Source organism: Mustela erminea, chromosome 1 (assembly GCF_009829155.1).
Source record: "Mustela erminea isolate mMusErm1 chromosome 1, mMusErm1.Pri, whole genome shotgun sequence".
NCBI classification, from domain to species: domain Eukaryota; kingdom Metazoa; phylum Chordata; class Mammalia; order Carnivora; family Mustelidae; genus Mustela; species Mustela erminea.
In genome coordinates this window covers 147,836,177-147,851,516 of record NC_045614.1, presented here as the reverse complement: position 1 = coordinate 147,851,516, position 15,340 = coordinate 147,836,177, and the positions used below count along the sequence as shown (strand labels likewise).

Sequence of the window (15,340 nt, the reverse complement as noted above, 5' to 3'; positions counted from 1 at the left end):
TTTTCCTGATGTTTGCAGATATCTTGAAGCTCAGGTGGAATGTCTATTTTCACAATTGGGAAATTCTCAGCCATATTTTTTTTTCAAATATATCTTTAGTCCATTCTCTCTTTCGTCTTCTTTTGCGACTTCAATTAAATGTAATTCTATTTCCCATTTCCCATATATGCTTTTTTCTCTTTCTATTTCTAAATTTCTGTCCTCTTTTCTTTCCATGCTTCATTCTACATGTCTTTCCACTGATACATCTCTAACATGACTAATCTGTTACTAAGTCCATTCATAGAAATTTTACTATTGATCTTTTTCTTTCAATTTTATAGTTTCAATTTAATATATTTTAAAAAAGATTTTATTTATTTATTTGACAGACAGGGATCACAAGTAGGCAGAGAGGCAGGCAGAGAGAGAAGAGGAAGCAGGCTCCCCGCTGAGCAGAGAGCCCGATGCGGGGCTCGATCCCTGGACCCTGGGATCATGACCTGAGCTGAAGGCAGATGCTTTAACCCACTGAGCCACCCAGGCGCCCCTCAATTTAATATTTTTAATAGTAGTCTGTGTTGTGATAAAATTGGTCCTAAGGCCTAAATGTGTTCCCACCTTGCTTCTGCAAGTCAAGGAAAGGGGAAGGAGTTAGTGTGCCTAACAGAACTGCATTCTCTGACACTTTTTCTTTTCTCATTGACGATGATAATCTCTATATCTGGTAAAATGTGTTAACTAATATATTGAAATGTTGCTTGATGCTACTGGAGGGAGACATTAAAATAGCAATGAGTATTTTTTAATCTACTCTCGGTCTTCTAACATTCAACATTGGGAGCTGTATCACTACGGGCAATTACAAAAACTGCTTCTAACAGCCCAATTCTAGAGATACGACTGTCATTTTTGCTACTTTGCCCAGACTAAATGACCTCAATTCAGAATATTCTGATGTTTCCCTGATGCTCCTAAGACTAGAGTTGTTCTTTTTTTAGAGTAAGATTTATTGAGGTATAATTTACATACAGTATAATTCACTCATTTTAGTATACAATTCTATGAATTTTGACAAATGCACATCACTGTGTGACTGTCACTAAAATCACAATATAGAATAGCTCCACCACATACAAAAATTTCTTATGCTTATTTGTAGTCAACTTTTTCTCTCAGCTCCAGCTCCTGGAAAACATTGACCTATTTTTTTGTCCTTATAGTTTTACCTTTTAGATAATGTCATAAAAATGGAATCATACATTATATAGACTTTTGAATCTGCTTCTTTCATTTAGCATAATGCACTTGATATTCATCTATGTTGCTGGGATATTAGTAGTTTGTTCCTTTTAGCCAAGAGTTTAAATGATATAATCAGCAACTGTCTCTTACTTGAACTCTTTTAAAGCTGATTTATAAGTTGGAAGTATATAAATACCTACTTTCAAATCCCTGAGCATAACATCTGTCTGTTTCATTGGAAATTCACAAGGAGAATAAAAATTTAGGAAAAGCAATAAATTAAACTAATTAAGCAATCCAAATTTGAAGAATCTAAATATGTTCATTCTATACCTTTTAAAGTTAAAAATAATGCCTTTATAAGTTTAGACTGTGAGTATATAATCTACAACAAGCATCTAGATCTGCCAGGAATGTTTGTATTCTCTCCATGCTTTCAGGAAAAGTTTAGGTTAGATGATTGAAAATTAAACATTTATCTGATTAATTGTTGGTTGAATAAATATTGAAGGACTTAAGCATTCACTATTCTTTATAAAGTATTGCTGTTATTTTATCCCTCAATCTCATATTGTCTGGTGATAAGAATATACAGTCTCAGTCATATGACAATATTTTATTAAATTTTAATTTGATCTTACCTTTTAGTGTAACAAATAGACAGTAGAGTTTCAACTGTAATGCCATGCACGTATCTTTTTTCCAATTGTATTTTATTTTCATTGATCCCATCACATCAAGTATATGATATTGAGCAGTATGTTTCATCCCTACTAATTGTAACAGGGTTATTCAAATGCATTAACCAGACAGTGCCTGCACATTATATTTGAAGTGAAAAAAAAATGCAGTCTTTTGTTTTAATGGAATTTCAGAATTTTTTAATGCTTTCTGTGTTGTGGAATTAATTATACGATCATAAAATTTTTTCTCCTCAGAAGGAAGATTTTATAATTTGAGTGAAGAACTCAAAGAGCTCAAGTAGAGAATGATAAGATATTTTAAAAGGAAATCTATATATAAGAATTTTCCTACCACGATGAGATATACCGAAAAACAAAACCCTTTGAGTGGTCCCATCACACAGTTGTTATCACACCATTTTGCAAAAGCATCTTTCCCTTTTTGTCCCCTTGCTGACAAGCCTTGTATATTTTATTTGTATGCAAGTGAATGGCAGTTTATTGTGTCCCAGAGGACAGGGTATTAATGATCATTTGCTTCCTGCTGTGGGGCCTGTCATAATTTTGTAGGCAGAAGAGTGACAGAAGTAACGGCCAATCAGTATGCTAATACTGCCCGAGAATGGGTAGTTAGTCTATTTTAACCAACGGTTTTTTTTTCCAAATCCTTAGGTAATTTTCATTAAAAAAATGCAATTTTTGATAGCATTGCAAATTGCTACATGGAGCCAGTTGAAGAAACCATATATTTCTTTTGTGTGGCAGTCAGACTTCTGTCTCAGCAGGTGCCTTCTAGGGAAAAAAAGAAAGACTTCTAATGTGAAAGCCCATTTTGGTCAGCAAGAATCAATCACTAAAACATTCAGCAATTTGTTATATCAATATCTTATCATGGAGAATTCTTTGCAGCATACGGAAATTAAATGTAGTCTCTGACAAGTAAATAGAAGGCAGAATCTTTAAAAATATTAGTTGAAAGCCAAATGTAAAAAATCCTGCAGATTTATACAGTGTGATGCCATTCATTTTTCTCTTTATTGTTCTGTTTCTTCAATTTTAGTGACATTTGTTTTTTTAAAGGAAAAGATATGCCTAAAGATGTTTGCTTTCAATGATAGCATGTAAATATTCAAATATTTTAGTAGCCATTTTATAGCGTACAACCTATAGTGAATGTACTGTTTGACTAGGAAAAAAAGAGTTTCTTAGAATGATTTCTGAGTGTTGGCACAGCACGTGAACACATGATTACAGAGGGGATTAGTGGATTAAGGTATAGACAGTTGGTGGCCTTAAGGCAACAGATAAAAGAGCTCCACTTTCTCTCCATGAAATCACATTTTATTTTTACCCACATACAAACAATGCCAGATATGTAAACTAATAAAACAGAATTATTTTGAGACCACTATTTTCACTTAAATATGTTCATCATAGAAAACAAAACAATAATAAAAAAACAATAACAATTTCACAGATGCATATATCTGCATGAAATACAAGGTAATATAATTTAACATCACAAATACGTTTGAGACGTATTTGATTTACCCCTGGGGCTGGAGAAAGAATTTTTTTCTGTATGTTAAAGTTTGAGCTTCGTTATTTCAAAATACAGACTTATTAGACTATGGTGATGATCAATGCTATCACCAGAAAAATATGTTTATTATTTTTTAATAAAAATTAAGTAGATATCATATCAAATGGAATTTTACTTTTTGGAAAACAGAGAAACCTTGTTTGCTGCCTGCTGTTTTTTTATATATGCAAATCTTTATACATTACAGAAAAACCTAGCTGCCTTCTACAATCCCATAAACATTTTGCTGTTTTATGAGATGTTTGTAATAAATGTGATTGATGATTTTTTTTCACAATTGCCTATTAGAAATACACTATTTTGTGATTAAATACTTAGAGATAACTCAATTCCAAGTCATGAAAATACAGGCTATGAAGTGACATGGATACCAAAATACATGTTTAATCTAGTATTTAAATTTACTTGTATATTTATTTTAGATAGTATTTTTCCTAGTTCACAGAGATTTTGCATTTCAATCAATTGCAAACCTATCTAAAAAAAATAGTGTGGCTTGGGGCAGGGAAATAGCTTTAAGCTGTGCACACATATAGTCACAAGGGTGAATAGCTATAATTATATTGGAGTGCATCCAAGAAATCAGCTATTCTGTTTACACTTATTGCCTCTTCAAATTTATGTGCACCTCAAGCAAACATACTGTAAATTGATTTTAATACTAAAAATTGTTGACCTTAGTATCATAGTTTATTGACTATTTTTCATGTTGTTGTTATCTTCCCCAAATTTAAAATTTAAATAAACATTGATAATAATTTATTATAATTTCAAACTATAGCTTTCCTCTTTAAGAGTCAAAAAGCCCATTGACTTACTGTGGTAAAAGTCAACTCATGAAAACATAAAAATGAAGTCTTGTTCTAAAATCCTTTAAAATTAGAATGCTCTCCTGCAGGCTACATTCAGAATGGACTGCTGAGGAGGTCTGTGGAGTTAGCCTGGAAGCAGCGTTGAGCCCCTGCCTAAACATCCACTGTAGGTTGGACTTACAAGAGAATGGATAAAGACAATATTTGAACTATTCTTGTTTTAGGTGATGGAAGAAGAAATGTCATATTTATCCAGGTATTTGCCAAAGTCCAATTTTACCATTTAGGCCTATGAAGTATTTCAAAGATTCTTTTTTCTCCCTTTAATTTACCTTGAAAGAGAGACATTATTGTCTCTTTCCATGTTTAAGCCCAACAACAACTTCTGAATTTTCCTTTGGGTTATACTCTTTTGATTTTCATACATTTAGCATAACAAGGCAGGCCTAAAAATGTCTTCTATCTTAGGTTTGTGATCTGACCCAGAAACCAAACTGGAAGCCTAAGGAAAAGAACCATGGGGTAAGAAACAAGCCCGATGATGGTTTGGGCAGAAAGACTTCCGTGGCTCATCAAAATTCATCTTTCAACAGGTGTGGACACTGGGTTTAGACACCATAGCCATAATTAGTAATATTTTTTTCCAGTTTAAAAGGATATAATTGATGTATGACATAGTATATGTTTAAGGTATATGATGTGATGACTTGATATACATATATAGGAATGTTTACCACTATAAGGTTAGTTAACACCTCCTCTACCTCACATAATTACCATTTTGTTATTGTCATTGTTATGGTGAGAACACGAAATCTTTACCCTCATAGCAACTTTCACACATCCAGTTCAGTATGGCAGTAATAAATTTTACTTCCCCATGGATTCAGCTGTTTTGCATATATCTTTTTTTTTTTTTTTTTTTAGTTACTGAGCAGGAATGCCAGCAGCAGCAGCAGCAGCAGATATTTGCAAAAGATTTTATGTTAAATATCTCTCCATTTCTCTTTAAGTAACAGAAGGTCATGCCCTTTGTTTCCATATTTACTAAGAGGATGTCCTTATACACTATCATGGAAGAAGAGCTACAAGTCAGTTAATATGTCCTTCCCTTACCATAATCATTTATTCAAGATAATGTAATATTAGGGGTATCTACTTGGCTTGGATTTGAAGACTGTTCAGCCATTAATGAACTGAGTAACTGGGGCAAGTTACTTAACCTCTTTTGGCACCGGTATCTTAATTTGTGATTCAGTAAAATAGTAGAATCTACATTACAGGATTATTTTAAAGATTAAAGAAGCAAAAATGCATAGCTAGAATTTTAAACAATATCTTTTACATATTATGTGCTATATAAGCATTTGCTTTTAATAGTACTAAAATCCATTTATTCAGTCACTCATTTAGTCACTGAATCTATCCACCTTTCTACTGTATTATTAATTCATTCTGGCACAAAGCTAAGCACGGCAGAAGATTCTGTAATGCATATACAGGGTGGCTTATGTCACTGAGGAGTCAGTTGTCTGATAGGAGAGTTAATACAAATGCCAATCTGTAACACATGATTAAAAATGGTAGGTACTTAGACAATATTGTGAGCGTTTAGAGGAAGAAAAATAGACTACAATTTATTATGTCATAATGTCAGGCTCTGTGCTAGGCACTTACATACATTACCTCATTAATCCAGATCCTAGATGGGATGAAAAAGATTTTATCCTGCAAATGATGATTAATGAGTCAAAAAGAACTGGTTGGTTTTGAATTTAAAGAGAAAGGAGAAAATCATTCCATTTTGAGAAGTGTGGATACACTGTAACACATAGGCCAGGACAGGGAAAAGACAAAACAGCTCTGTTTGGTGAGAACAGAATTTGCAAGGAAAGAAATAGTTGCTGTGCCATCACCCAGGGGTTCTAGAATAATGTAAAGGAGACATTCCAATGTACCAGCAGTGTAAATTAGATTAGTATAATAGAAAATGTGTAAATAGATTAGTAAATAGATTAGTATATTAGATTAGTATAAATAGAAAATGTGACAGCAAATACGCAAAATAAAATAATACAGATATTTTTATACAATGTGTTTGATTATAAATATTTTCTGCCAAACTAAGTGTTGGGAAGGCAGTTAATAAATTTATCATTTTTATAAAAGTCTGATTTTTAAAAAAGTTTTTGTTTGGTTCTTGTAGGAAGACAATTATCTATGAATATTTCACATTTCTAATTTGAGAATAGTTGAACAAGGAGATATTCTAGATAGTAAAGTTTATAGACATCTGTCCTCCAGACATGGTTCAGGGTAGTAAAGATAGAAACATCTCTTCCACATCTCCAGAAAATATTTGCCAATATTACAGAGTGAAGATATTCCTCTTTCCCTGGGGGAGAGAGAGTTGAGAAAATCATTAGCAGCCCTATATATGATCAATTTCTTAATTTTTAAGTTTCCTCTTCTATAATGCTCCCCATTGCATGTGCAAGTACACTCTGGCCCCTAATACATTGTCCTTCAGGGATTGCAGCTTGGGAAACAAACACAAAATGTTGCTATGGCTGCTGCTTTTGCTTTCAGTAATAAGTGTTTGTTTCTGACCCATAGGTTTTATGTTTTCTGTAGATAAAATATGTTAGCATGCCATACATTTATATATATATATATAACTATATATAACACATATATAGTATTTGTGTTATGTGTGTATGTATATTTTATATATATATATATGAAAGTGACCTATTAGCTTATAAATAGGGTACATTTTCAGACTCTTTACAGTTTCTGACCCTAACAGTTCTTGTCACAGAGACTGTGTCACATATTATCTCAATCCCTCCTTCCCTTCCCAGCACTCAGCTAATCTGTTTTCAATCCTTTTCCATAGAGATGTGGCCTTGTAATGAAGTATTACCAGTGGAAGATACAGAAGAAATGGTATACCATTTCTAGGTTAAGAAAGTTAAGAACAGACAAGTCTTATCTATGCACTTTCTCTTTTCCTTCCTGCAGACTCTGGAAACTTTGTTGAAGATGGAAGCATCTCAAGATGAAAGGGATCTGTGTCCTGACAGACCCTGTGGTCCAACTATATTGGACTGTGGTATGATCAAACATTAAGTGTCAAGCTGCTAAAATCTTCCAATTGTTCGTTATAGAAGTTAATCTCCTTTGACTTTGAAGATTTGATTTTAAAAAATCTCATTGGTCTCCTTTGCAGAATACTAGAGAAAAATTCATTATTCTGTCACCTGGTAAGTAAAGAGAAAGGGCACACATATACTTTACTTTCTTGTACCTGTAGGGGTTTGGTTAGCCAGAGGGAGCCGTTTGGTTGTAAATTTAAGATTGACCGCGCCACTCCCAGAGGAACTTGCTTGCAAACCCCGGATATAGGAGCAGGCCAAGCTGGATGGAGACATCCAATCAGTGGGGCGCACACATATTTGCTATGGTGAATTAGAATTCAATTGGCCACCATATTGCTGACCGAGAGTGACTGGGCAGTTTTCCCTGTGTGTTGCAATCTCATTGGCCACCTGTGTGTGGGCTGGGATCAACCACCTCTATAAAGGTTAGTCTGTGAGGCAGGGGAGGAGTAGTAATAGCCTGGGGTCCTTGGGAGCAGCATTGTCGGAGAGTGTCATGGGGAGCCTGGGGATCTTTGGAAGCGGTCTCGCCGGGGAGCATTGCAGCCAGGAGCATCGTGGTTGGGTAGGGGAATCGTTGTTGGGTAAGGGAATCGTTGTCGGGTAAGGGAAGTTGTCAAGGTCAGTGTCCTGGTTGTTGTCCCCTCTTTGTAAGAGACAGCCCCTACTGGTTGGTTTGATTTTCGATGCTTGGTGCGAAATAAAGCTTTGCTTGACTTTCGCTTTGTGTCAGTCTCATTCCTTTGATCACAGACCCTAACAGATCCTAACAGTACCAAGTGTACTTTAGGGTAACTGAATAGTTAATGAAGAAAAATTCCTCCTTTTAGATGTAATTTACTAATGCTAGATTTAGAATATTAAATGATATTAATGAGTTATGGTTAATTTTTTAAAGATATTATAATTAAAAATAGTCCTAATGCAGGCTGTCTGTGTGACTCAGTAGGTTAACTGTCTGCCTTTGGCTCAGGTCATGATCCCAGGGTCCTGGGAGTGAGCCCCACATTGGGAAGCAGGGAGTCTGCTTCTCCCTCTCCCTCTGCTTCTCACCCCCGCTCATGCTCTCTATCTTTCTATCAAATCTTTTAAAAAAATAGTCTTTATGCTTAGCAATTAATATTGAAATATTCATGGATGGAGAAAAAAAGCTTCTTTTAGTGAGCTAATTTTTCTATAAACTATAAATAAATACAGAACAAGAGTTCTCCAATAGGATATTAAAGGGTTATATTAAACAAATTTTCTTTCTAAAGGTATATAAAAGCATAACTGAAGAATTTCTTAAAATGAAATTTAGGAAGCCATAACAAATAAGAACTTGAGTTTTAAAAATTAGAGTAAATGCATTGAACATGCAAATGAAAAATGTAGAGAAAGAAGAACAAATACAAAATGAAGCAGAAGACAGGGATTAATAGAGGTAAAAGGAAAAGTTTTAAAATTAGGAAACAGGTAAAATGTAGAACAAATAAATTCAAACTAGCTAGCTGAAGTAACTGAAAAGACAAACTACTTGTTAACCCAAATAAAGATATAAACAGTGAAAAAGAACAATTAAATAAAATTAGAAGAGAAAGCTACTAGCCATGAAAATAAGAAGCTAAAAGAGCAAAAAACCCCCCTCAAAACCCATAAGACCCTTGCATACAAATACATCTAAAAAAAGTTACACATACATACTGTATATGTTATAAACATATAAATATTGAAATGCAAGGAATTTCATTATTTAGAAATATGTTGTTAAAAAAGAAAATTGTAAATTATCAAAACTTATTAGGGAGAAGAAATTACCTATGAAAAGTTTAGAAAAGCAATTAAAGAGTCTCAGTTTAAAAAAAAAAAAAATTAAAGTTACCAGGGCCGTATGGTATCAGATATGATGGAAATCTCCCCAACTCATTGGATGAAGCCATTATTACCTTTATACTGATGCTTGAGTAACTAGTAAAAATAAAACAGAATGAAACAAACTCACACCAAAACTATAGATCAGTCTCATTAATGTAGGCACAAAAATTAAATAAATTTCTGGGAAATCAAGACTAAGTATGATAAAAAATATACATTGCACACGTTAGTATTTATATCAGGGAATGCAAAAATCTTTAAATATTACTCAGCCATAAAAAAGAATGAAATCTTGCCATTTACAACATTGTGGATAGAGCTAGAAAGTTTTATAATCAATGAATAAGTCAGTCAGAGAAAGACAAATACTATATGATTTCACAAACATATGGAATTTAAGAAACAAAACTACTGAATAAGGAGGGGGGAAAGAGAGGCAAACCAAGAAACAGACTTTTAACTACAGAGAACAAACTGATGGTTACTGTAGGGAGGTTGGCAGGGTTGGGGGATTGGTTAGATAGGTGATGAGTATTAAGGAAGGCATTTGTAGTGATGAGCAGTGGGTGTTATATGGAGGTGATGAATCACTGAATTCTACACCTGAAACAAATATTACACTGTATGTTAACTAACTGGAATTTAAATAAAAACTTAAAAAAAATAAATGTATGTGTGGAAGTATAAAAAAAATCTTTATATATCAAGAAACCTTTCAACCTAATCTGTAATATCATTCAATCATGAAGAAAAACCATATGATCATTATTTATATGTGCTAAAAATTATTTGATAAGCTCAGAGGCTATTCCAAATTAAAATTGCTCATGAAATGGGCAAAAGAGGCTTATACCAAAATATCATAGAGACCCCTAAAGTCATCAACAGACATCATTGTAAATAATAGAATATTAAACCTATTTCTACTGAAACCAGGAACAACACACAAATGATTGCTTTCTCCCTTAATATTCCATATTGTTTATGGATTTAGTAAATACAATAAAATATGCAATTAAAATTGTAAATATTTGGATCTAGAAAATACCAATGTACATGGATCCTTTATATGTGATAAAGCAGATATTTCAGTTTGGTGTGATACAGATGGTTTATGCTCTAAATTGCAATCATACAATTTACTATTCATCTGGGATGAGAAACAAATCTAGACGGACTCAAATGTAAATATATAAATAAAATCAGAATTTTAGAAAAAATTTAGAAGACATCAAACAGGAACATGAAATGATTCTCTACCTCTCTGGGTAGCAAAAAAAAATTCTAAATTATAGTAATAAAGTCGTATCACTTAATGCACTTCATATTGGGAAAATTAAATCAAGATAACACCTGCTGCTCATAGAGATGTAGTATTCTCACACCTTGCTGATAGAAATATGAATTGTTGCAGCCCTCTTGAAAAATAAACAGATCTTTGTATTAAGCAATATGACCCTGGAGACTGCATACCAAACAAATTAAAATACACCATAAAAGTATTTTCTTACAAGCATGTCTCTTATAACATTTTTCTGGTGGAAAGTAAAAAAACAAGTGGCTGTGCATGAAGGTAGTGGAGAAAGATTGAATAAAAGTTACCATAATAATGGCATGATATTCATACCATGGTGTATCTACCATCTGTGTTAAAGAGCATTTAAAAGAAGGCAGTAATTTCCATATTAAATGACAAAAATATGAAATTGAGCAGTGGAAAAAATGTGATCCTATTATTAGAACATAAATGACATATATATATATATATATATATTTATTTATTTATTTATATAAAATTTGCCTACCTATAGCCTGTGTATCATCTATCTATCTCTATTATGTACCTATGTAACTTTATTTCAATGAAATATGAACACCACATAAAGTATGAAAATGTACACAGTCGGTTTTTAAAACTGGTTACCTAGACTTTAATTATCTTGGAAAATGAAGGGTAGAAGAGAGGTTAAAGGAACAGAATAAGAATAAGAGTAAGAATGAGGGGGAGAGGGAAGAGGAGATCTGATGTATATGGTGCTTACAAAGATCATGAATCAGTCATTACAATGTTAATAATGATTATCTTGAAGTTATGGGTATTCAAATGATTTTTACTCCTTTAAATCTGTAGCTTCAGATTTTTTGTAACATGGATGTGTTCTTTTCATAATCGGGAATTCAGTGATTTTTATTCGTGGGGAAAGGGAAACACAACAATACTTAGCAAAAAATCCTGTTTGAGAAATGTTTATGAACAAAAACTTTATTCTAAGATTGAGAACTGAAACTGGAAGCCCAAAGAACCAGGGTTGGGTAACCCTCTCTAAACAACGACTGGAAGAAAAGTGCCAAGGTCCAGACTCATGGGACAGGTAGCTAGATATTTCCAGGAGAAAGGCACAAGATTATCAGATCTTGATGCCATTATTCTTTACATAACTAAGATCTTATTATCATTAAGCATGCTAAACTTCCCATGTACATCATTCTGCAGTAAAAAAATACACTGCAGGGCACCTGGGTGGCTCAGTGAGTTAAACCTCCAACTCTTGTTTTCAGCTCAGGTCCAGTATCTCAGGGTTATGAGATGGAGTTCTGACTCAGGCTCAGTAGGGTGTCTGCTTGAAGATTCTCTCTCTGCCCCTCCCCCCACTGGCTTGTGTGCACACTCTTTCTCAAATAAATATATCTTTAAAAAAATATCTTGCTTATTTTCACATATACCTATCTTAATGAGAGTTGTCTTTCGTCTTGTATTTCTTTCTGGCATTTTAGTAGTAGTTAACTGTCTTGTGGTCTAGACCAAAGTGAAATTGAAAAAAATCTGTTTCTTAGACTATTATAGAAAGGAAATTTAAATCCTGATGGGATGTTGAAATCATGAAAATAAATAATGTACTTGAGGGTTCTAGCTGTGCTGTCTCCAGTAATATTTTTACCTCTGAATTTACCTTCCACGCTACAACATAACACTGAACTTTGGAGAGGGCTAATTAATGTCTTTAATTACATCTCTACTCCAGATTTCTCCTTTGAGCTCCATAAGTCTTTATCCAAAACTTTACACGGCATGTATTCTTGAATACTTCAAACTCCAGTGCACCAAAAACTCAAACAATGACTTCCCAGCCGGTGATCGTCTCCCAGTCTTGGCTTTTTTCTAGGATTCCCACTTTCAGTAAGTAGTATTACCAGTTGAACAAGCTGGGAACCTAGGAATTATCCTAGACACAATTTTTGTCACCCTCCCACACATTCAATTCATTAACAGTTCTTTTGATTTCTTCACTTAAACGTCTCTCTAATTAATCTATTTCTACTCTATCAACTCTTCCAACACAGCATATTCACCATCTTGGATACTTAATCCTAGTCCCATTCATTCTGATAATTTTTTTTTTTGTTTTCCTACTTCCCACCGCCAAGATTTATACTATGATCTTTGATTATACATTCTCTGTTTGTGGTTTCATGATTTTGAGCTACTACATTTTAAGATTCTATATATAAGGCTCTTTCTTTTAAATAAACATGGGTTATATTTAAGTTTTCTATAAATGTGGTTTGTATAGAGTCTCTATCCTGAAATAGATGGACAGTTGAGCAAATGTGATATCATATATAGGAACTATGAAATAATAGGAAATGATATTGAAGAAATATGTGCAAATGAATAGAAGCCATTTTCATTGGCTTGAAGTTTCCAGGGGAAGTTTTAGATATTAAATATGGCTGCATATTTTGCAAAACCTAGTATGGGGGCTTGCACTTAGTGGGTGCATCATACATAATGAATTGAATGTGTGATTTTAGGAAACCTTTGCAAAAAATTAACATTTGCTATACAAGCATTACATGTTGAGCTAACTATTCTTGTCTCTTTTTATATCAGCAAAGGAATGAAATCAAATAAGGACCCTCATATATGAGGACTATAAATAACACATTACTATAGCAATACATATTTTCTTCGAGATTAATTTAAATGTGAAAAAATTTGTTCCTACAAAAAATAAGTCAATTTAGACTTAACATATTAACTTGGGAAGACATCAGACCAAATTTACTAGGTTCATTAAGCTTAGGGAATTAAATTTCAGAAATCTGTATTTCTTCCTAATAGATTCCAAGGGTAATATTTAGCAGCCTGTCAAATATGTGCTTATTTCTTATGTAAATTGACATTACAGATTATAACAAGCAACTAGTTTTAAGTAGTTTTTTTCAGACTCACCAAGTGTTTATAATCTAAAATTTTAATAAAGTTGTGCAATACCAAGCATGAGTCCTCCTTAGCTTCAATTATACAAAATCTCAGACTATCATGGAGTTATTCTAGTACCATTCCTGATTTACCAGCTGTGTCTTGATCGGGTGGATTGCTACTGAATGGTATTACTTACAGTGAAGCTACAAATATTTATATAATATTGTTTCTTACATAAGAACACACAGTCAGTTTTTCTTTAGTAGTCTGGATTTTGTGACAGATGTAATGAATGCAGAGGAAATTACACTTATTGGTATATTTCCAAGAAATATCTCAATACATATTAAAGCAACTCTGAGATTGCAAGTAATTAAAATAGCTTGCAGATGGAAATTTTATTTATGTTTTAAAAATAACGAGACACAGGTAATAAAGTTACAAAAGCTCTCATGCATGTCATAATAACTAGAGACAACAGTTAGATAATAGGATCCAATGACAACACTCAGATTGTTAGCCCTAGCTCTTTCAGTTCTCACTTCCCTTATAGATAGCTATGGTCTATACTGTGAAATGCTGAGTATGGAATGACTTTCCTACCTTCAAAAGAAGCAGTTTGACGTTAACTGAAATTGTCTCCTTTTCACTCACTTTCTCTTTCTGTCTCTTGATTAGGCATTGCCTCTATCTAAAGTAATTAGATTTACTACCTATTAAATATAGACATATTGTCATTTACAACACCCGAATCAATGCATTTCCAGCAACAATCAATCTGAAGACAACATAATTTTAAAAACACTAACATATTTCATAGAAATCTGGCCAATCAGGCTATGTCATTTGGGACTGTTAAATGCAACTGTAGTTCAAAATAATAAACAAAACTTTTAGTCATTAGTGTTTTTAAGCGTAACTATTCTCATCCAAGATTTTGTGGTTCCAGAGAGAATCTAATTATTATTTTCTATTATTTACTATTTAGGTGAAATCATCAACACAATGAAGTAAATTGGTATACAAATTTTAGAAATGAAATGCATGTGGAATGAAATATAATGACAAATTCTCTCATTGTTTAAAACATTCAGCCTGGTAAGACTTTATCTTTTCTTGAAATCATTGTTTAGATAAAAATATATGTTTATAAAGAAATGACTTCCCTTTAGCGTGCAATTTAGCATGCAATTAAACATTGTCAGATTAAAGACAAAGAATGAGACTCAGTGGAAAATGTTCAAATCAGTGGATGTGTGGGTTGTCAATAGTCAACCATGCCTTTTCTTGTGGCTTTGATAGATGCCCTAGATTGCCACAAGATTGGCTATTCCCAGCCCTTGGTAGGTACCAAGGAGTGCATGTATCTCTGTGTTTGTGTCTCTCTCTATGTGTGTGTGTGTAGGGAATAGTTTTAAAAATTTGGGATTTCTATGTAATAAGTCGTATTATCTTGGTCAGTGGAAATTTACACAGTAGGAAAAAAATCAGAATTTAGATATTACCTAAATTTTTATTCATTTTGGCTTGTTTCTGGCAGTTATCAGAATATTCTAGGACATGCTTTATCTCTGATCTTGGTCGGAAACAGGCATAGGTTCCCTCTTGTGAAACACAGAGCCAACACTGGAATACTCACATTACTTCATATATTTTTTTGGAGATAATGTGGCATAGTGGAAAAATCACAATGCTGTACTAATACTGAATTTGGATCCAAGCTCTATCTTTAGCACTGGTGTGGATTTAGATTGCTATTTATCTTCTTGAATCAAAATTGCCTCCTCTATGACATG

The 15,340-nt window shown here is 33.2% G+C and overlaps 1 long non-coding RNA gene across 3 annotated transcripts in view; it reads left to right on the top strand.

Moving 5' to 3' along the window:
• LOC116592845 overlaps positions 1-7,780 on the top strand; it is a 53,300-nt gene extending 45,520 nt beyond the window's left edge. For all 3 annotated transcript variants that reach the window (XR_004286625.1, XR_004286624.1, XR_004286623.1), the window contains 2 exons: positions 4,791-4,915; positions 7,222-7,780. This is a non-coding gene — a long non-coding RNA (uncharacterized LOC116592845). The remainder of the gene's footprint in view (positions 1-4,790; positions 4,916-7,221) is intronic.
• Positions 7,781-15,340: the final 7,560 nt, after the last annotated feature.